We start from the raw sequence: 22,686 nt of genomic DNA on the forward strand, positions 1-22,686 counted from the left end.
GTGTTTTGTGGGCATTTCCTGTCACAGGCACTAGGCCTACCCACACAAGTGAGGTACCATTGTTACCGGGAGACATGGTGAAATGCTGGGTGGAAGGAAAATTGTGGCTCCTCTCAGATTCCAGAACTTTATATCACCAAAATGTGAGGGAAAGGTGTTTTATTTTTGCCAAATTTTGAGGTTTTCAAAGGATTCTGGGTAACAGAACCTGGTGAGAGCCCCACAAGTCCAACCCAATTCTGAATTCCTCCAGGTGTCTAGTTTTAAAAAATGTATAGGTTTGCTACGTTTCCCTAGGTGCCGGCTCAGCTAGAGGCCAAAATCCACAGCTAGGCACTTTCCAAAAAATTAAAAAATGTGATGTGTCCATGTTGCGTTTCCTATCGCGGGCACTAGGCCTACCCACACAAGTGACATACCATTTTTATCGGGAGACTTGGGGGAACAGAGAATAGAAGAACAAGTGTTATTGTCCCTTGTCTTTCTCTACATTTTCCCCTTCCAAATGTAAGACGGTGTGTAAAAAGGAAGTTTATCTGAGAAATGCCTTGTAATTCACATGCTAGTATGGGCACCCTGGAATTCAGAGATGTGCAAATAACCGATGCTTCTCAACACCTTATCTTGTGTCCATTTTGGACATACAAATTTTTCGATGATACCTATTTTTCACTCTTTATATTTCACCAAATGAATTGCTGTATACCTGGTATACAATGAAAACCCTGTTGCAGGGTGCAGCTCATTTATTGGCTCTGGGTACCTAGGGTTGTTGATGAACCTACAAGCTCTATATATCCCCGCAACTGGAAGAGTCCAGCAGACGTAACAGTATATTGCTTTCAAAAATCTGCCATAGCTGGAAAAAGTTATAGAAGAAAACGTGGACTGAAATGGCTCTTTTTTCACCTCGATATGTTTTTAATTTATTTTTAATTTTAGCTGTTACTTTTTATAGGAAAACCTTGAAGGATCTACACAAATGACCCCTTGCTGAATTCACAATATTGTCTACTTTTCAGAAATGTTTAGCTGTCCGGGATCCAGCATTGGTTTCACACCCTTTTCTGTCACTAACTGGAAGGAAGCTGAAAGCACAACATTTTTTTAAAATGGTGTATGACCCATTAAAATACCAAAATGTTGTTGAAAAATGGTGAAAAAAAGATATAATTCAGTATACCTGCAAATGTAAAAGAAGAATGTGAACTCGCAAGGACTAAAGCTAAAGGGAAAAGCATGTCCTGCCAGAGAAGCAGGAGGAGCACACAAGTGCTTGGGCCATGCTCCATGGGAGGGTTAAAAAGACGAAAAGGAAGTCAAGCCGGCACACGTTGACCACATAGAAGCTGGCAAATGAGAGTGCCGATGAAGCCAATCAATGGTAGGCAATGGGCGGACTGTAAGCCCACCGTATATAAACAAATCTCTTAAAGAGACTGCACATGCATTCTCTTTGCAAAGACCTCAAAAGGAGAAATCTTGAATGTAGGCTTTGTACAGAAATACTCGAGGTTCTAACTGGGGTCTTCGTATCAGTTCAAGATATCAACACTGGGCCTGAAGTCTTCTACAGAGGAGTGATGGATGCTCATCTCAACCTAAAAGTCATCTTTATATTTACATACTTGAATAACTGGGCAATAAGGTTTACTAATTACAAAGGTGTTTAGGAGTATAGCACGCCCACAGGGGTGTTTCACTAGGTTCTCTTTTAACTCTTTTAATTTTACTAGGCTAGTTGAGTGAGAATTTTAAATAATTTCCAAATAACTTTGTATTTCTATAAATCCTCCAAGTTAAAAATAAATCTCAATACTGCCAATTTAACAACCTTGTTCATTTTCATTTTTTTTTACTTACTTATCACACTCGAACCACAGACCCATGTAAAAAAAAAAAAAAAAATGAATCCCTCCAAGCTTTTCAAGCCCATCAGTTTCTTCTTCAGGCAAATGCATCCTTCATATATTCTGTAAAACATTGACAAAAAAACAAAGCAGAACACTATTAGGATAAGCTCATGAAACCTAAGTTATATTAAACTATCTTCATCTCAGTCTGTCCCAATCAGACCAAGAGACCTCGCCACCCACCAGTGGCGGCTGGTGGCAGCATGCTTGCCAGCTTGACGCTCCGTCAGGCACTGGGTGCCTGAGCCTGCTCCACTCAGCTAAGACAACTTGGTTTGGAGAGGTTTAAAGTGTTCATGTCAAGCTGGCCTTCGCAAGACAGTCGGGCAGTGTGATGTGCACACTTTAAAATGACGTGCCCACCACTCTTCCATGCTGCTGCCACTCAGCAGCAATGGCCTGGCTCTGTCGCTCGGCTCAAATATAGTAAAACAAATAAACTTTATTGGGATGTTATTTTTCAACTTTGAAGCATTTTAATTAGTGGGGCAATGCTCTTCCACCCTAATTGAGGCGCATTGGCTGCAACCTACCGCCCAAAAGACTGTCCACATTGTCTTTGTTCAGTTTTAATATCAGTCAATCAAAAAGCCCATGTCTCTTTACTGGCTTCTTATGCAGGATGTGTTCTCGACGTTTGCATGCCAGTCCATTCTTCCATTGTTATGATATGAAAATGAACTCTCCCTGTAGCTTATGTAAGAAGAGGCAGCCGCCGTGTATCTGTGATTGCTTAATAAAGTCCCTTCACATATAGGGTAAGGAAAACATTACCTGTAGCTATCAGTTTGCCTGTGGTATTTATGTAGATTCACATCATTTGTAGTTCTGAACACTTAAATTTTTTTCTCCAAAGTCTCTGTTTAAATGTAGTGCATGTAGGGAATGACTCATGACCATGCTTCCCAAAACACACAGTGCACTGGGATAGACTCCAATTTAGATTATATGGAATTCCCTAATTGGAATTAGAGTCTGTGTGAGCTGTAGTCCTTTCTTGTGACCTGCACTACTTTCCTGTCAGTGGGGAGATGGAAGTCACAGGGGAATCCACACAGCAAATTATAAATCTGTTGTTACAGGTAACATTTTCCATTTGCAGCAGTAGTATTTAGCAAATGTGTGTATGGAATCTTGTGTGCAGGTTTACAAATATATGGCAAAAGACTGTTACCCAGGGAATTTCCTTGTAGCACTCTTGTGTTTTGAATGTGCCACTGGTGTTCCTCCTAGTCTTCTATGTGCCTTGGTTTAAGAGACCTGAATACAGTTTATGATCTATCTGGCAATTTAAGTTTGAAACCGTTTCCTTTGGGTTTTTTTCAAACGTATTTATTTTTTTTATTTTCAAAATACACCAGCATAAGGTTCACAATAACATTTCCACGCATCTATTTCAGAACAGACATTGGGGTGTTAGGTGAACTGACAAACAAATTCAATATTAAACAAGTATAATATTTTCTTGCAGACTTGAGACAATGTGCATCATGTAATAAGTGCTCCTGGTTCAAGAACCTAGCTATTTGTATCTGCTGTTAATCTTTGCAGCTAGTTACCGATAACGAACTCTCAGCGGTAACTATCAGCTTGAAGTGAAAGTAAGAGCAATAAACAATATCATCATTCACACTGGTGGATCAGGACAGGAGTAAGCTTTGTTACCCTTGTGCATATTCTTATTTTCTGTCAGTTGTTTAAGATTGTTGTCATGCATGCAGTATTGCCATTTAACACATATTTGGCTACATCCTTGTTGGATAATTTCCTAGGGGGTTGAACAATTGTAGAGGATGCGTTACTTGACTGACCACCGCATGGAAGACCAATATGAACAACATCACTACTGTGGAGCTGACAGCCACTCGCCTTGTGTCTGTTAGACTTTGTATGGCACACATCCATGCATGCCACACTTCTCAAAAATTAGTTTTTTTCCCTTTTTCATACCATCTCATTGAGGTGTTTTAGTATAAGTTTGGCTCATTTGGCAGCCACTTCCACATAAGAGGCTTATGTTTTCCGAGCATGTGGTCTTTGCTTGCATCTAGTTTGTGTTATTGTCAGGGAGACCGGATCCTCGGGTTTGTGCCTGTTTCCCAATGTGTTCACCTCTTGGCAGCTCCAAACTCTACTAGCTATTATAACACAGAGTTAAAGAATGGCCAAGTGGGGGGATGGGTTTTAGGTTGGGAATAGCAGGGAAGGAGACCTGTGGGAGCAAGAGTTAAGAACACAATAGCAAGATTATTCACATTGACTTTCATAAACTTTCTTCCAAATATTTATATACTGATAACATGAACGATCAAGAGCTTTTCTATAACATGACCTCATTAGCTCTGGGTACCTGGAAAATAAAGAAGGATTATGCAAACTTTCATATGAGCGTTTTTAGAATAACATCTTACGCTCTGAACATTGAATAACTCTCTGTTGGATCTGGGTTTCAAGAATACTATGAACACGGAATAACACTCTGTTGAATCTGGGTTTCAATAATAATCTGAAAATTGACTAAGACTCTGTTTAATCTAGGTTTCAAGAATACTTTGAACATTGAATAACACTCTGTTGAGTATGGGTTTCAGTAATACTCTGAACATTGACTAACACTCTGTTTGATCTAGGTTTCAATGATACTCTGAACATGGAATAACACTCTGTTCGATCTGAGTTTCAAGAATACTCTGAACATTGAATATCACTCTTTTTGATTTTGGGTTTCAAGAGTCAATTGTCTAGAAACTTTTGCACACCTTATTGCCAGATTGTGCATCGAGACGAAAAAGCCTGAAAGGATCACACACTCTGCCGATCAGTACTGCAAGGGTAAAATGACATGAAATGATAGCACACTCTGCCGATCTGTACTGCAAGAGTTAAATGCCAAGAATGAATCGCGCACACTGTTGCCGATTCGTACATCAAGATTCAAATGTCATTAAATGATCCCGCACTCTGTCGATCTGTACTGCAAGGGTTAAATGTCATAAAATGATTGCGCACTCTGCCGATCTGTACTGCAAGAGTTAAATGCCAAGAATGAATCGCGCACACTGTTGTCGATTCGTACATCAAGATTCAAATGTCATGAAATGATCGCGCACTCTGTCGATCTGTACTGCAAGAGTTAAATGCCAAGAATGAATCGCGCACACTGTTGCCGATTCGTACACCAAGATTCAAATGCCATGAAATGATCGCGCACTCTGCCGATCTGTACTGCAAGATTTAAATGCCAAGAATGAATCGCGCACACTGTTGCCGATTCATACATCAAGATTCAAATGTCATTAAATGATCCCGCACTCTGTTGATCTGTACTGCAAGAGTTAAAAGCCTAGAATGAATTGCGCACACTGTTGCCGATTCGTACATCAAGATTCAAATGCCATGAAATGATCGCGCACTCTGCCGATCTGTACTGCAAGAGTTAAATGCCAAGAATGAATCGCTCACACTGTTGCCGATTCAACCATCAAGGTTTAAATGCCAAGATACGATCGCGCACTCTGCCGATCTGAGCTGCAAGGATTAATTGCCAAGAATGAATCGCGCACACTGTTGCCGATTCAACCATCAGGTTTAAATGCCAAGATAACAATCGCACACGCAATTAACCAAAAGACCCAAAATTCGAATATTTCTGAAAACTGCCCCGACCTCCGCCTTACCGCCCTGCTTGAGTATCACCAAGATAATGAGGACAGGGCCTGGAAAAGCCTAGGTATGCCTCCGGAACAGGAGCTCAGGAAAATGCTGCTGCTCTGCACCGGGACCTCTGAATAGTGAGCACGTGGAGCTGGTCTGGGTCCCTTAAATAGAACCAGACCCCTCCCACGTGCCACACCCTGCTAGACTGCAGGAAAGGATTCTAGAAGGGCTCAGAATAGGGACCACACCCTAACCACTCCCTGTAATCATGCAGCAAAGCCTTAAAAATGAACAATGCATTGCAAACAGCATTTATGACCTTTCAAGATAAATCTCTGCAGTGCAAAAGGTTATGTCAAGATGAATCTCTGCCATGCAAAAAGTTAACATACTGCATCAACACACAATGCATGAATTATTACATTGCATAAGGATTGGCTTTTTGCATTACGTTGCCCGTAGAGCGCGCACTGTCCTGATGTTGACAGTTATGTAATTAATTTAACAATTGTTTCCTTTTCTGCATCCTTAATAGTGTCTGATAGGGTTACACTTGAGAACAAATGTGTATGTTATCTGTTGGATTATTCACTATTACAGATAGTTATATGTGCACTAATGTTAGACACTATAGCCACTTCTTGCAATCGTTCCTTCAGATGAAAAGAATGTTATCCTTGTCAACATATAATTCAATAGTTATGTGGACCTGACAAGCCCAATTTTTTTTATTTTCAGTTCAACTGCTCTGAGATGCTCTATATTTATTCTAAGCAGCTTATACCCACTGAGAAATAATAGCAAGATGTTTTAACACATATAGGTACATAACATTTTTGATATTTCATCTTGCTTGAGACAAGTGGGTGCTCCTTGTGTCCCTTTCACCTGTTTGGCCAAACCTTTACAATTAGTTCCTTTAGTGTTGTCAACTCTAAATCACTTGAATTAGCATTTTCACACTCACTATTCTCCAGAGCTGACTCACATACTCAGTCTACAGCTGTCTCTTCACACAATTCTCAATTTTAGTCCATCAGCAGCCTAGTAAGACCGTCTGCCATTCCATTTTTTTGATCCAGGTAGAGACTGAACTGTGAAATTATAGCTAGACAATCCATCTGACCACCTCCTGATCCTAGGGGATATATTCTCCATCTCTCTACACAAAATTATACCACTAAGTGGTTGATGATCTGATCCAACCACAAAAGGAATTCCCCATAGAAAAAAATTGAAATGGAGAATTGCTCAATATACAGCTAATGCTTCTCGCTCAATAACTGAATATCGCTCTTCAGCACCTTTTAATGAGCAAGAAGCTAAAGCTACTACTTGTAATTCACCATCTACCATTTCAGCCAAAACTGCTCCTAATCTCTTGAGACTGGCATCAGTCAATAAGATTGTTTTCCTGTGTGTATCAGAATAGATAACTTTCCAATGCTGCATTTAACACGCTTGAAAGCCTGGTCATATTCTTCAGTCCAATTGAACTGGATACCCTTTTTTAGCAGCATCCCCAATGGTTGAGAAACACTGGGAAAGTTCTGAATAAATTTTGAACTAAATTCTGCCAGGCCAAGAACTGATCGCACTTGGTCTTTGTTTTCTGGTTTAGGAGCTTGCACAATGCTGTTTGCCAAATCAATTTTCGGACTCATTCCCTCACTTGAGATAGTGTGTCCCAACTAAGTTACAGTTGACACCCTGAATTAGCATTTTTCTATTTTTATCACTAGGCCTGAATTCTGTAACCGCTCCAACACTCTACACAATATTTCATCATGTTCTCGTTGATCTTGGCCACAGACTGAAATGTCATCCTTGAAAAATAAAACTTTGTCCAACCCTTCTAATACTTTTTTCATGACCCTCTTGAAACATGCTGCTACAGAGGCAAGTTCAAAGGGCACGTGGATGAGTCTGAACGCTCCCAAACGAGTTACAAATGATGCCAATGGTCTAGAGTAAGGATGGAGCATAACCTGGTGGTAAGCAGAGGACATGTCCATCACATTGAAAAACTTTGCATCTTTGATTAATGCCAATGTTTCAGAAATATTCTGTAATGGCTGTCTATCAACCCAGATATGTTTATTTAATACTCTCAGATCAACACACACGCAAATCTCTTTACCCCCATCTTTTGATGTCAGATCTATGGGGGCCAACCACTCTGAACACTCAATTTCTTCAATTACTCCTCTTTCTTTAAATTTCTTTAACTCTTGTTCAAGTGGTGCCAACATCGTGTACGGAACTTTCTTTACTTTAGACACACATGCTGATGCTCCATTCTTGAGGATAGTTTTATGTTCAAAATTCTTTAGTAACCCTAACTTATCCCCAAATACCTCAGGAAATAATGAAACTATTTCCTCTGAGATTTCTTCATTCATCATAATCAACACCTTTTGACTGAAATTTGCATTCAATGTCATTCCCATATCTCTTTGATGTCTCTAACCCAAAAGGTTATCACCCCTTTTTGCTACATACACTTTCCCAATCAGTTTACAATCTGCAAAGTGGATCCTCATCACTGAATAACCCAAACATCTAATTGCACACCTCAGGGTTTATATTCGGCGCCTCTAATTCAATCTCTCCTTTTCCAAATATCGAGTCCCAAGTCTTGTCACCTATCATGGTGTATTGTGATCCAGAATCAGCAAGTACAGGCACCTTTCTGCCTCTTACTACAATTTCACACTCTGGCATTTGTGTTGGATCAGCATCCACACATCCATCACCCCTTATACTAAAAACAAACTTTTCTTTCGTCATCTACACAATGCACAGCCATTTGTTTATTATCTCTGCACACCCTAGCATAATGCCCTTTCTTACCACATTTCTTGCAGATTGCTAAACGTACAAAGCATCCAGGACTATTGGAAAAAAATACCTTTACTCCCACATCTAAAACATTTCAATCCACCACTTCTTATTGATATTGAAGAATCATTCTGGGTAGATTTCTTCTTTTCAAACTTCCAATCACCATCCTTGCTTTTCATCCTTCCATGTTTATCTACTTCTTTCTCTGTATGCTTTCTGATTCCCGTTACTTAATTAACTGACTCCTCCAGACCCAAGTCAACTTTTCCTTTATCTTCACGCATTTCACACACCCACAAACTAGTGTTCTCCATACTTTCAACTATAGCTACTGCATTTTTTAAACTGGGATTTTTTGCTAGAAGTTTCTCTTTAACTTTTATATTATTTGTGTGTCTGACAATCTGGTCCCTAACAAGAGAATCTGTCAATTGACCAAATTCACATGTACAAGCTAATGTTTTTAAGGCTGCCTCGTACATGCCATGCAAATGTGTCTCCCTCTAAAACCACATTACTCTGTGCACCAAAATGGTTCTCCATCATTATCCCAGACATGTCATAAACATTGTTTGGCTCACCTTCTCCCTGACCAATAGTAATTTAATCTAAACTTTCATACACATCTCTCCCTTCTATTCCTAAATTATGTAATAGTCCAGCTTGTTTGCAAACTGCCCCACAGCAAGTAAATATGAATCAAATATCTGTTTCCATCTTTTCCATGGTAAAATGGTATCACCCTTATCTGAAAGAACGTTAGGAGGTTCAGACATATTAGTGCTTGCCATGATATCAAAATACTAAAGCAAAGGTCTTGGTAATATGTTGCTGTAGTTCAACTGCTAATTCAAATATTGATGTGCAAATATATTAAGAATTTCCAGCAGATGGCACTGTAGGACAAATCCGTATATGCAGTGTTATTACGCAGTAGTGTGCTGATCACTGACAAGAACCAGCAAGTAATGGTATGCATATTCAAATCTTGATTGCATTCAACACCACATCCACTTGCCAGTTAAACAATTAAATAATGTTTTGGCAGGATAAATAGTGAGCATGTTGTAAGGTAGGCCACAACTTACAAACAAAATGGTGATGCTGGTTGCATGTGGTCGTGAGCACTTTGTTATGGAGAATACGGCTTAAGAACAACATAGTCACACTGGTTGCATGTGGATGAATGCTTAAAAAGCGCTCCGTTAATATATAAATAAATGCTTCTCGCCTGAAGAAAGTAATGGAAAAATGTACACTGAACCTTCTTAAAATTAACGGTGTGCAGATCACCTCTGAAACTGAATGCTGAATCTGCTTGCTTTTATTGGTGTGCGGATCACCGCTGAGAATACTCTTAAAATGCCGGCTGACGTTAACAGTCTAAATCATAACACATGTTCCTAATGCTTGGGCTTCGCAGAACATCGGCGGTGTCATCATTTGATTGCAGACTGCGGGGAAAAAAAACACCTCCTGGCGATTCACTGCCTGGGCCAGCTGCTACAAGGTCTACTCCCCAAATGGTCTCTCCCACACCGTGGCACCTGTCAATACAACACCGGCTTCACTTTCACGCCAGATCGGCCACAAGACTACTTAGCCGATATCCAGAAAAAAAGTGAGGTAGGGTTTTACCTTTACCATGGAATTGCATGGTTTCTTGATAGAGGTTGGTGATGATTTCCACTCATCGCAAATGTTATTAGTAAGTCGTCCACTCAAAATATTGTCTGGTAATATTTTTATTAGGAACATCACATAAATCACCAACCTGTTTGTCAGGAAACAGTTCTCAACTGCCCTACCTCAAACTCCCCAGAACTTTCTCTTGTGTGGAATGCCGTGACCGTCACTCCATTCCATTCAAGAGATCTGGCCTAAATCATAACACCTTGCCAGCTACCGCAGAGAGGTGGGAGGTCGAGCTGTCAAACGGAGTAGTTTGTGCCTGATCTAGGTCATCTTTCTGGATGGGAGGCTGAGGGAGGCCTGCAGTGAATCCACCACGAACCGCCGGAAAAGCAACGATTGAGCTGGGGTGAGGGAAGACTTCTGTCGATTGATTATGAAACCCAGCGACTATAGTAATGGGACCACTCTTTGTGAATGAAGCAAGAGACCAAAAGGGCCTGAAGAGGATGTCGTCTAGGTAAACTATGAGGCGAATACCCTGTACCGTGAGGAACTCTACAACTGGGCGAATCACCTTGGTTAAGCACCAAGGAGGGGAAGACAGCCCGAATGGAAAGGAGGAGAACTCTAAGGTCTCTTCTTGGATGGGGAAAGTGTCTGATTGCTTAGCCACAGCTTACTTGTCAGCAATGGAGAAGAAAATGGCCTCAATTTGGCTGTTCATTTTTCTTTATGAGAAACCCGATGGAGCTAGAACGCTATGGACACCTTTAACATCAGTAAAGCCACTAATGTATTGTGATTGCTTTCCAGTTCTGAATCTATCTCCATGCTTAGTCCCAGTGCCCAGGCTTCAACAATAACAGGAAAATAGTAAATCAAAGTGGACCTGTTTCCAGACCTGTAGATTTTGCTGTCTGCGATTTCCAAGTTTGTATCATCATTTTGAAAGTGCAAGCCACAGCCCAACAGCAATGGCGTCTTTGCTAAGACAGGAGTCATTTCAATGGGGGTTGTGCGTCATAAAATGGCGCAAGTCTATTTGAGGCATGATTTTTGCCTCAAACATGTCTTGCACCATTTTTTTACGCACACCCCCCCATTTTCCCCTACGCCGGCGCTGCCTGGTTTGAGTCATTGTTTTTTACTCTGACCAGTCCTCAGCGCTGGCTAACGTCATTCCTTAAATAAGGTGCCCGCATGGCGCGTAGGAATGGCATTAGCCGGCGGTAAAAAAAAATACGCAAACCGGCGCTGGTTTGCTTCAAAAAGTATAAATATGGGCCAAAGTGTTTGTTTTAGACCCACTTAAATTGGGGCTAAATGTAGAATTATACAGTTGACACTCCTCTTGCAGCAGTAGTGATGAATATTTTCCTCATCCTTCCTACATTCTTAAGGATAGAGAAACATTTCACTAATAGCTCATTTGAAAGCAGCAAAGGGGATTTGCTTCTTTTGAATTGCGAGCGCCTCAGCTTATTCTGTGTATGGATCTGCCAAGTGACCTGCTCTGGACTCTTGAGCCAGAGGAAAAATAGATCCAGATTGGAGGAGGAGAGGATGAAATGCTGAAGCCTGATTAGGAACATTCATTAACATTTTTCCAAGATGTAAAGATCGTTGCCTTGTAATCTTGAGGAGTGACAACACCATCTGTCACGTGGCACACAGGTCTTGTTGATGAGGATGCTGTTAAATAGTTGTAATAGGTGTTTTTTGAAACATCATAATGAAAGTCTAACACACTCGTTAAATAATCCAGCGGGTTCAAAGCATACCGCCATCACGCTGTTCATTCTGTTGATGAACGCTCCACACAGTGCTCTAACTGTGGCACAGCATCATCAAATATTTTTTACAATGAAACCCTATATATATATATAGCTTGCTTATCCTCATCTCCCAAACAAGTGGGGCAGTTTTGTGATGGTGTTCTGTTGAAAACAAATAATCCATTCCCAGACACAAAATGGTAGTGTAGTCCTAACCGCCCACTTTCAGTGAGGAGGGTAAGAAAGGTGTAGGCCTCCCAAGAAAGAGCCATTTATCCCAACAGGCTTTTTTTGATAATGCAAGAATTTAATAAGATGTTTCCTGAACTTTATACTAATAAGGGTTGAATGGAAACATTAGGAAATTGGTCAATTAAGACTGAACAAAATGTTTCCAGCAAAACAAAAAGGGAAAAATGACACGTCATGCCCCCTTGCCCAATGGCCATGCCCAGGGAACTTCTGTCCACTGGGCATTGTCATTGGGCACAGTGGCATGGAGGGGGGCCCAAATTAGGACCCCCTATGCCACTTAAAAAAAAAAAAATACTTACCTCAACTTACCTGTACTTACCTGGGATAGGTCCCCCCATCCATGGTGTCCTCCAGGGGTGGGCGAGGGTGGCAGGGGGTGTCCCTGGGGGCAGGGAAGGGCACCTCTGAACTCCTTCCATGGTCAGAGACCATGGAAGTGAGCCCACAGGTCTCTTAACGCCTGCCCTGACCCAGGGGTTAAAAAGTTTCTTAAGGCCTGCCCTCTCCTGTGTGTCAAAATGACGCAGGAGTATAAATAAGGTGCACAGGCCTTAAAGTCATTTTTTGGGTGGGAACGCCTACCTTGCATGTCATTAACTCAAGGCAGTTTTCCCCATCCAAAAAATGACTCACACAGAGGAATTTTGACGTCCGCGGGCGTCAAAGTTTAAATGTGGTGAACGGTTTGCGCAAAATGTGCGTCCAAATTTTTTACGCACATTCGGCGCACACAGAGTAGAAATATGCCCCTTTGTTTGGCAATCCTATGCCAGTCAAGGGTTCTCTCCGGGCCATATTCTTTCACTAATCCAAATAGAACTCCGTACGTTTGCCACCGCTGCACTACATTACACTTTAAATCGGCTATTTTTCCTTGCAGCCTAGAATGACGTTTAAGTCTGCTAACTCACTGCCTAGAACATTTAGCTGTGGAGACCAGATTGAGCAAGAATGGAAGTTGCACTGTGATTGGATGAGTGTGTTTCCAAACCACTAAGGGGTGGCAGAGCAGCACAACTGGTGCGTTGCGGGCAAAATACATCACTGTTGTGCCATCTGCCTGGAAAGCAGTGGAGAGGCTGCTATGCAGAGTCCATCCCTGAGGAATCAGTCATTCAGCTATCATCTTGTGATGCTCAAACACATATCCTTAGGCTTGTTAAATGCTTTCAAGAATCCATTCTTTACACACTATAGCTTGCCTTACAAACGTTCTCATACTGTGTGTTTAACACCTGGAATCCGGCCCAAAGACCATTGCTTACTGTAAGGGGGTGTCTAAAACATTGCAGGAAAGAGGGAGACCATGTAACCACCTCTTACAATAATCTCTTCTGCTCTTGACTGTCATCAGCTGCGAAACACCAACCCACCTTACGTGGAAGCAAGTGCAGTGATTGGAGGAGCTCTGTACCTTACTATACCTTGACAAAAGTGCAAGTACTTGTCATTTTTCAACTTCAATAAACTTTCGCTGCACTGATAAAAATAAATAGAATGGGCCTTCCAATTTTCCTTATTTTCCCAATAAATATAAGCAGTCTAACTGACAAAGGCTTAGTCTTGTTGTTCCTGGAGATGGGGACAAAACTACAGACTGTGCTCTTCCCTGGATGCTACTGCTCTGTCTTAACAAGCTGAGAAACTAGAGCTGCAAATGTACATATTACAGACTCTTGTCGCTTACCTGGTGGGCAACAATGAAAAATGTGTTTGTCTATAGTGGTTTGAGCCAAGGGGGAGCCCACACAAATCAGCTGACTTTGCAATTTTCTCATGTATTGAACAAACTTTGTACCCTCCCCCAAATGTTATAAAAAGGAGTTAACTTACAAAAAGTCAACTTTTTGTTGAATCCACCAATTTCACATTGACACCCCCATCAATAGTTGAAACTGTCAACTTGAGGAAAATATTTGTTTCACCAAATGTTCATCTAGAGGAACATAAAAATAACCTCTTAAGAAGAATTCCATAAGAAATATTCTATAACATATTACTATCCCACATACTGGTAACTTCAGCAATTCATCCGATGGTCTAGTGCACAGTCAGAATTATTTAGCCTGTGATTTTGAAAAGAAACCGCAATACACTAAATGAAAAGATTAACAAATTAGAAAGCTTAAAAAGACATTCAACTGCGCCTCAAAAAATCACAACTTAGGGCCAGATGTAGCAAAGTTTTGCGAGTCGCAAATGGCCCGAATCACTATTTGTGACTGCGCAAAATCGGAAATGGGGTGCAAAAATCCCATTTCCGACTCGCAAAAAGCGATGCGAGCCGTTACCGACTTGCAAAAATTGCAACCCCATTTTGCGACCCGCAAATAGGAAGTCGCAATTTGCGAGTTGCAAACCATATGCAATTGCAACTCGCAAATTGCAACTAGTCGCAAAAAGCCCAGTTTGCATGTCCCATTTACCACTAACTCAGAGCAGGTGGTAACCATTACCAAAGTATAAAAGGAGACCCAGAAGGCATCTGGGTTACTCAAGATGGCGGAGATATACCTGATAGCAGTGAGGAGGAGAGCCCACGCAGACCAGCAGAGGAGGAGGAGGAGCCAGAGACAGGAGAAGATTTACAGAACAAGGCAGACTCTTTTTCAGCAAACTGAGGAAGAGATATATGACAAATACCGCCTTAGCAGCGCAGCCATACTAGAATTAATTGAATTACTAAAACCACAGCTAGAACGCCAGACCCTGCGCGGCTGCGCCATCCCTACGCATGTGCAAGTGCTATGCTCACTGCACCTCTTGGCCTCAGGGAGCTATCAGGGGGTCATTGCTGTGGCAGGTGGGGTATCTCAAAGTGCACTATCAAGGTTCCTCAGGGCATTCCTAGATGCCATACTCACACACGTCTCACTTCATATACCTACCCAGGAATGAGGCAGAAATTAACAGCACCAAGTTGGAATTTTACCGGATTGCCAACTTTTCCCATGTCATAGGGTGTGTAGATGGGACACATATTCAAATATGCCCCCCTGCTAATCTGGAATATCTGTTCCGCAACAGAAAGTGTACCCACTCACTGAATATTCAGGTTGTTTGCGACGCTCATTATGTCATCACTGACATTGTTGCAAAATTTCCAGGCAGTACCCATGACTCATACATTTTTAGGCACAGTGGGATACACCAACGCCTGGAAGGTGGGGAGTTTGGAGACAGATACCTCCTAGGTAGAGCTGCATACACCTTGTAGACATACAGACAGATCAATCTGCACACCAACCAGGACTTTCTAACAGTGTAATGTTTGTGCCCAACAGGTGACAGTGCATATGCACTACGGCCATGGATAATGACTCCGTTCTTAACACCCAGCAATAATTCAGAGAGGCGATACAACAGTGCACATAAGAGGACCAGGAACATGATTGAACGCACCTTCGGATTGCTGAAAGCAAGGTTCAGATGCCTCCACCGCAGTGGAAGTGCCCTCCAGTATACCCCCATTACAGCATTCAAAATTGTTGTCGCATGCGCCATCCTGCACAATATTGCCACCCGACGTGGGCTACCTCTCACCCCTGCAGACCCTGATTCTGAGGATGAAGAGCAGGAGCAACCACATCGCCATCATGGGATCGGAGCATCGTAAATCAAGGCAGACTGAGACGGGAACACATCGCAACCCAATACTTTGGAAGGTACGTGTCAACTTCAACCATACTCACCTATTGACCGAAAACTCCATTTGTTAAGTGGAACAAAAAGCTATTTAATATGTGCAGAAATTGAACTATTTACAATGACTAACTGTTCATGTACATCAAAAAGCAAACCATGCATGGGGCACATTGCTGTCATGTGCCCCAACATCAGGGACAGGGTTTTGTCTATGACCTACGGCGGCCTCCGCCAGCCTGGCTGGTCCCAGGTTGTTCTGCAGTGCTCTGCCTGGTACTCCCACTCCGGAGCACCCTAGTGTCACTGGCAGAGACACTGCTCACAGTGGAGCCCTCTTCGCTGTCCTGGGGGGTGTCCCCTGTCCCCCTGGACACATGCTGTGCCTCCATTAGATCGATCACCTGTGTGATCCGGCCCAGGCCTCTTGCCACATCCCCTGCAAAGTGGCCCATTTCCACTTGGAGGCCAACTGTCCTTCTTGACAGGCCAGTGGTGTTGACTGCCAGTCTGCCAATTGATGAGGCCATCCTGTCCAGCCTCTGGAGCAGCTGGCAGTCCCTGCGCCGCCCACCCTCGCTCTGTGACAGTAGTCCTGCCACCAGTTTCCGCATGGACAGGGCTAGGTCCCCAGTGTTTGTGCCAATGACGTCCAATTGGGCATGGAGCTGCTGCATGCTGGCCTCATTGCTCCTCACAAAGCGGTGCAGAACCCCACTAATTCTCCCTAACATATTGTTCTGCAGGGGCTGACCACGGAGCAGTTGTGCCTCGGTGATGGTGGACGATGGACGCCCGGACTCAGCCTGCAGCCCTGCTCTCCTCAACCTGCATAGCGGTGGATGCCCTGTGAGCTGTACCGTGGCACTCCTGGCTGTTGCAGCCTCCAGAACCACTGTTGCAGCAGGTGTTGTCGTCAAGGGGATGGTGTTGGTGGTGCAGGTGGGAGTGGTGGCAGCTCCTGTGCTTTCCTCATGGGGCTGGCTGCTGTGGCTTGTAGTGGTGTCTTGTGGGAGACTTGTGGGACATGGGGAACAGACTGTCAGTGTCTACTATCTGTTGCACACTTCCTAATAAACATTTGCCTATTGACTGCCTACTTGACTACATTGCCCATAATGCATCATTCTGGTGTTTGCTACCCTGAAATGGAGCTATCTTGGTTGTGCATGCCCCTGTGTACATGGTGGGTGGGGGTATGGCATTGATGGGGGTACAGGCATATCACATGGTACTCACCGGTTGATGTAGTGGGCTCAGAGGTGTCCAGAGCACCAAATCCTGTCACTGCCTCCTGCTCCAGGGTCTCCTCCACCCTTTCCTCCAGGGGTGTGGGTGGTGGTACGGATGATGGTCCCCCTCCTGTGCCTCTCATCTCCCGGAGCCTTTCTGCCACCCTCTCCTTGGTCCGGGAGCAGAGGTCATACCACCTCTTTTTGATCTCATCCACACTCCTGTGGCTGACCCCCAGGGAGTTCACTTTTTCCTGTATTTCCAGCCAGAGTTGTTTTTTTGTTGAGTCTGGCACATTGAGGGCTGCCTTTCCAAAAAGATCATCATAGTGCTGACAGCATTCTTCTGTCAGCACCTCCAGCTCCTTCTCAGAAAATTTAAGTTTTCTCTTTCTGGGTGTTTCTGCCATTGTAGCTGCTGTTCCTCCTGTTGGCTGTTCAGCAGTTTAAAATGGGTGTGGTCCTCCCTCCTCCCAGGTGTATTAGTAAACTTCCTGGCTGTGATGTCATCATCATGTGCCAGGAAGTGTTTCCAGAGTGTTCTGGAGTGGTTTCTGGAGTGTTCTGCAGCACCTGCAATCAATTTACATGGTACTCGCAATTTGCGACACCCACTCGCAAATTGCGAGTCCGTTTTTTGCGCGGTCGCAAACAGCGACCTCGCTATCTGCGTTGCGACTCCGGGTGCGAGTCGCAAATTGTACACTGACATTGTACCTGCATTCCTATTAGCGACATGCAATTTGCGAGTGGCACATGCTCGCAAATTGCGAGTCGCTAATTTGTTTGTACCTACATCTGGCCCTAAGTTATTTCCAACTTGCAGCAATAGGGGCCTGGCATAATCTGAAGTGAGGACAATGCATTCAGGTGCATTGTGTGTCACTACCAACTCCTCCTTATAATGTTACTGCAGGTTTTAAAAGCAGAAAGGCTTATGCCACTATATCGCTTCTCCGCCTCAAGCACACCTGTGTTCTGTCATTATTAACACAGTGGCAAAACAAGTCCACCTAAAAGAGAACACAAACTTAAGACCCTGAGCTGCTCCCTTCCGGCCACATATTCTATCCAGTGACACATCTAAAATTAGAAACAGCACCACACTGACGAACCAACAAAAAGTGGGACTTCATGGCCAGTTCTGATACCCGCCAAAGGTGTTGGTTCCCAAATTAAACAACTCACAGGATAACAGAGTGTTGTCACTATATATACTAATAAATCCATCTTCACACCAACACTGCAGTATAATAGACCCTCAATAAGCAGGTGACACATATGACCCTTATTCCACCTTCCCAGCAGAAAAGAAAAAAAAAATATCTTTCAATCCTTAAACTCAAGACGAGGAGCTTACAATGTTTTTTTTTTTTGCTCCCCATACTGCTCCAGAGCAGCTCGTGATTTTTTTTTTTTTTTAACTGCAGCAACATTTTGAGTTGCTAAACACAATTCCCTCTTTACATTGTTTAGGTTCCCTTAAGCATTACCAACACAGAGTTTGGATCTTTCATTTCCTGAAGGACATTTTGAGTCCACACTTGATACTTGGATAAACCCGTAAGATAGGGATTTGAACAAACACTGATAACTCTTGGACGATTGAGCTTTATAATTTCTAAGATACCCCAGCAATGCTATGCCGCAGTACTGTAGTCTGCAAACCCACCCATCTCTGGGGATCACAGCCCTTCCTCAAATTCTATTTACTGCCCTGTAAATCATACCAATGACCTAATAGAAGCCATACATCAGTAACAGCTATGTTCAATATGGATAATAGCAGAACCACTAGGACTAATGATTTAAGAAAAAGCAAACTGTATTCAATATCAATCCTTTGATACTACTATGTGCAATTTCCGGAAAATCCCTGAATGGTGACAAGTAATATGCCATAACATTTAAACACACGAAAAGTCCACTGATGGAGAAGGTAAAGCTTAGCTTTAATTTGAGTATTGACCATGGGGCATGTTTGTGAGAACGTGGCTGAAGGCTCAGTGGAGCTAGCTGTAAAACAGTCACTATGGAGGAGAGGATAGTAATCAGGGGCAGCCTAAAGGTAGTCTTAACAAGGGCACAAGAAGAGCAGTGAGTTGGGAGTCTTCAGTCAGTACTGCAGGTCTGTTCACAACTCTGCGCCGCTTTTTTTCCTTGTATGACAGCCCTCCAGCTAAGGGATGCCGGGCCCTTTCGTACACGCTTTTGTTTCAGGTTTCTTTTATTTCTGGTTGCATTTACCTTCCTTGTAATTTACCCTGAAGGTCGCCCGACCTCTAATTTTGAATTTGTCGATATTTTATTGGGCAGTACCGGTCGTGTTTTTGTGCTTGACCTCTGCCTGAAACTGGGGTTGGGAGAGGACATCCGACACTGCTCTCTTCCCAGAGACGCCACCTTCTCTAGCCTTCAAGCACCAACAAAAGCGAACCCTGAGTGGGTGCGCCTTAAGGATGCACGTCTGTGGTCCGGGCGCACCAAGTGCCAGGACCCAGAGACTCTTTCCTGGCTGCTTCCTGCCCAACCTATTCCTACTCCTCACTTCGTCTGCTTGTAATAGGCAATCTTCATCCTTGTCGGTATATTGAGGTTAGTTCTCTGATGGGACCTGCTTCAAGCCTTAGCTGTAAAACACCCTTCTGTGACTTTTCATCTCCCTCTTAAACTATTGGTCATTCTCAGGACACGCACCTTTGCCTTTTTAAATAATATTAGATCTCTACTCAAACACAATCTTGATTTGTGGCCTTTTATCCACAATCACAAGCCGGATGAAGTATTTCTAGCTAAACCATAGTTCACAGAGGCCTCTTGCATCAATATTTTTAGACCGTAGGAGGTGGCTACTGATGCTGTAATAGGAAGGCTGAACTAGGATGTGGTGTAGCTATTGTTCATTGCTTTCACTATCTCTGTCACACCCTTGACTCTCCCTCCCTTACAGGTACTGAAAGTCTTCTATTTTGCTTGAAAGCGTCCACTATATTTACTGTTTCGAGCATGCTTCTATATCGCCCTACTGGATCCTAGGCACATTTATGAAATTTGTTGACTAACACAATTTCACCCCACCTTCTCAATTACGCTAACTTCACTAGCTTTGGTGACTTGAGTTATGACTTACGTGATTTATCCTGCTCCGATTCCACCATCCTCTTGAAAGCCTTGGCAGCCCAGGGCCTCAAGCAACCAGTCACGGAACCTACCCACAGCGAAGGACGAGCCCTGGACCTTAGTTTTGCTAACATTTCTGCCCTTTCTGTTGCTACAATTCTAGCTCTGATTGGACCATTATGCTATTCCGCTCTTTGTCCATATCTTGACCTGTTCTATTCATACCCCTCCCACCACATAATCTTGGTACAAGCTCCTCATCTCTGATTCTATTAAGGGTTTAGCTGCTACTACTTTCATACCTTCCAGTGATCCTTCCGAGTATGAAGAACAATTTAAATCTTGGATTAGTTGCGTCCTAGACAAAACTATACCTCTTAAAAAATTGCATTCACTTAAACATTTGTCATCTGCTCCTTAGTTTAACGAAGAGCTTATGTCCCTCACAAAAACATTATAAGTCCTGAGAGCGTGTCTGAAGAAAATATTATGATCACTTTAACAAATCTATTTATAAAGCAGCACTGAAAATATCACAGTTCTCTCTGTGCCACCAGTGCCTGTTATATGGCTTCTTAAAACTGAAAAGGCTGCTAAATCATCCAAATAAATATTCTTTGTTGTTAACTCTTGTCCCAATCCTAGTTTCTCCAGGTCCAAGATTACACCCACTCAAGAAGTTTCTTGACTTTGCTACTTATATTACTGAGAATATTAAAAGCCCCTACAAGTATTTCCCTCACACACGCGTTCCACAATTGGATCTTGATAGTAAAACCTACTCTACCTCAGGCTCTGCTTTATCTAAATGCTCCCTTATTTTGATGAACGAAGTTGAGCACCTTGTCATTTCCACTAAATGCAACTCTCTTTTAAACCCCTGTCCAACTATAGATTTGTTCCCTAGGAACCCCACTTATCTAAACACATTTGAGGGCCCTTGCTAATTTTAAACTAAACTCGGCCACTGCACCACCACTATGAAAGCATGCCGTCCTCATCCCGCTCTTGAACAAAACTTTCTTTAGACCTACATCACCCTACCAGCTATTGTCCCAGTCTCTCTCTTATGCCTCTTCCAGCAACAATTATTGAAAAAGACATCAATTACCAGATCTCCAAATACCTCAAAGATTCCTCCTCCTTCTTGATTATTCTCAATCAGGTTTTAGACCAGCACCAAATCCATATTATTGGCAGGCCCTGACAACACTTGTCGGTGTCTGGATCTCAGCAGACTGGCTGCCTAGATTCTGTTAATTCTCACTGCAGCATTTGGACACTGTGGGGGCCATTACAACCCTGGTGGTCGCGGTGGTAGTCTGACCACCACCAAAGCTGTGGTCCGACCGCTTTGGCTGCAATCTGACCACCACATTAGGACTGTGGTGGTCGTGCTGCAGTGGGACCGCCAGCACTGCCAGTTCTCCTCCACATGAGGAACTGGCAGTCCTAGTCTACCAGGGCACAGCTGCAAGCAGCGCCTCTCTGGGGATTACGACCCCGCCAGCTTTTACATGGTGGTAGCACTGCCATAAAAAGGCTGGCGGGGACGAGGTGCAGGGGCCACCCTGGCCAGCCCTGTTGCAATGCTCACTGTCTGCTTAGCAGACAGTGAACATTGCAATCATGCTGGTACACCCTCCGCACTACAGCATTGCCGCCAAAGCAGACCGTGAACATTGTGATCGTGCTGGTACACCCTCCGCACTACAGCATTGCCGCCAAAGCAGACCGTGAACATTGTGATCGTGCTGGTACACCCTCCGCACTACATCATTGCCGCCGGGTCTTTTATGAGCCGGCATCAATGTTGTAGGCCGTTCCGTGCTGGGCCAGTGGGCAGAAACACTATTTCCGCACGCTGACTCAGCAGGGAACTCTTAATGGGGTCCATGGGAAGGCGGCCGTACTGGCGGCAACCTGACAGTTTGGACTTCAGCGGACGGTGTAAACTGAAGTCATAATGACCCCCTGTGTGTTATCCTATACTTCTCAGGTGCCTACTGGAACTTGGTGTCTTTTTTCCTCCTTCATAAATTGCCATACTCAATCTCTCTCTAATCGTGAGTAAAGAGTCCCACAAGGTTCCTCCTTAAATCTCACTCTCTTGAATGTCTATATTCCCCCTCCCTGCTAAACTAGTGCGTTCCCTTAGCTTTGAGGTTCTATGCAACAAAGAAGACACTCAGATCATGTTCATTAAAAACAAAAAACACAACAGCCTATTCCATGTAGTTTTTGACAATGCATGTCATATGTTACAGATTGGATAGCTTCTAAACGGTCTCAAGCTAAAGGGTTAAAAAAATAAATTAAAAAAAAAAAAAAAAAAGGATTCTGCTCTCCGACATTAACTCTATACTTGGGAATGGTGGCCCAAGAAACTGGGCCGACCCTGCAACCTTCTCACTCTGCTAAAAACCTAGCATGTGGTTTGATAATAAGCTTTCATTCTCCACCCACATCTTTAAAGTCTCTGCCACCTCTTTTGATCTTCTTCGATCCCTTAGGAAAGTCCTACCTCTGCAGCACATTTCATCAAGTCCCTTATCCCTTTCATCCTTGATTACAGAAATTCTTTATATCTAGTCCTGCACCCCACACTTGGTC

Source organism: Pleurodeles waltl, chromosome 6, assembly GCF_031143425.1.
Source record: "Pleurodeles waltl isolate 20211129_DDA chromosome 6, aPleWal1.hap1.20221129, whole genome shotgun sequence".
Lineage (NCBI taxonomy): Eukaryota > Metazoa > Chordata > Amphibia > Caudata > Salamandridae > Pleurodeles > Pleurodeles waltl.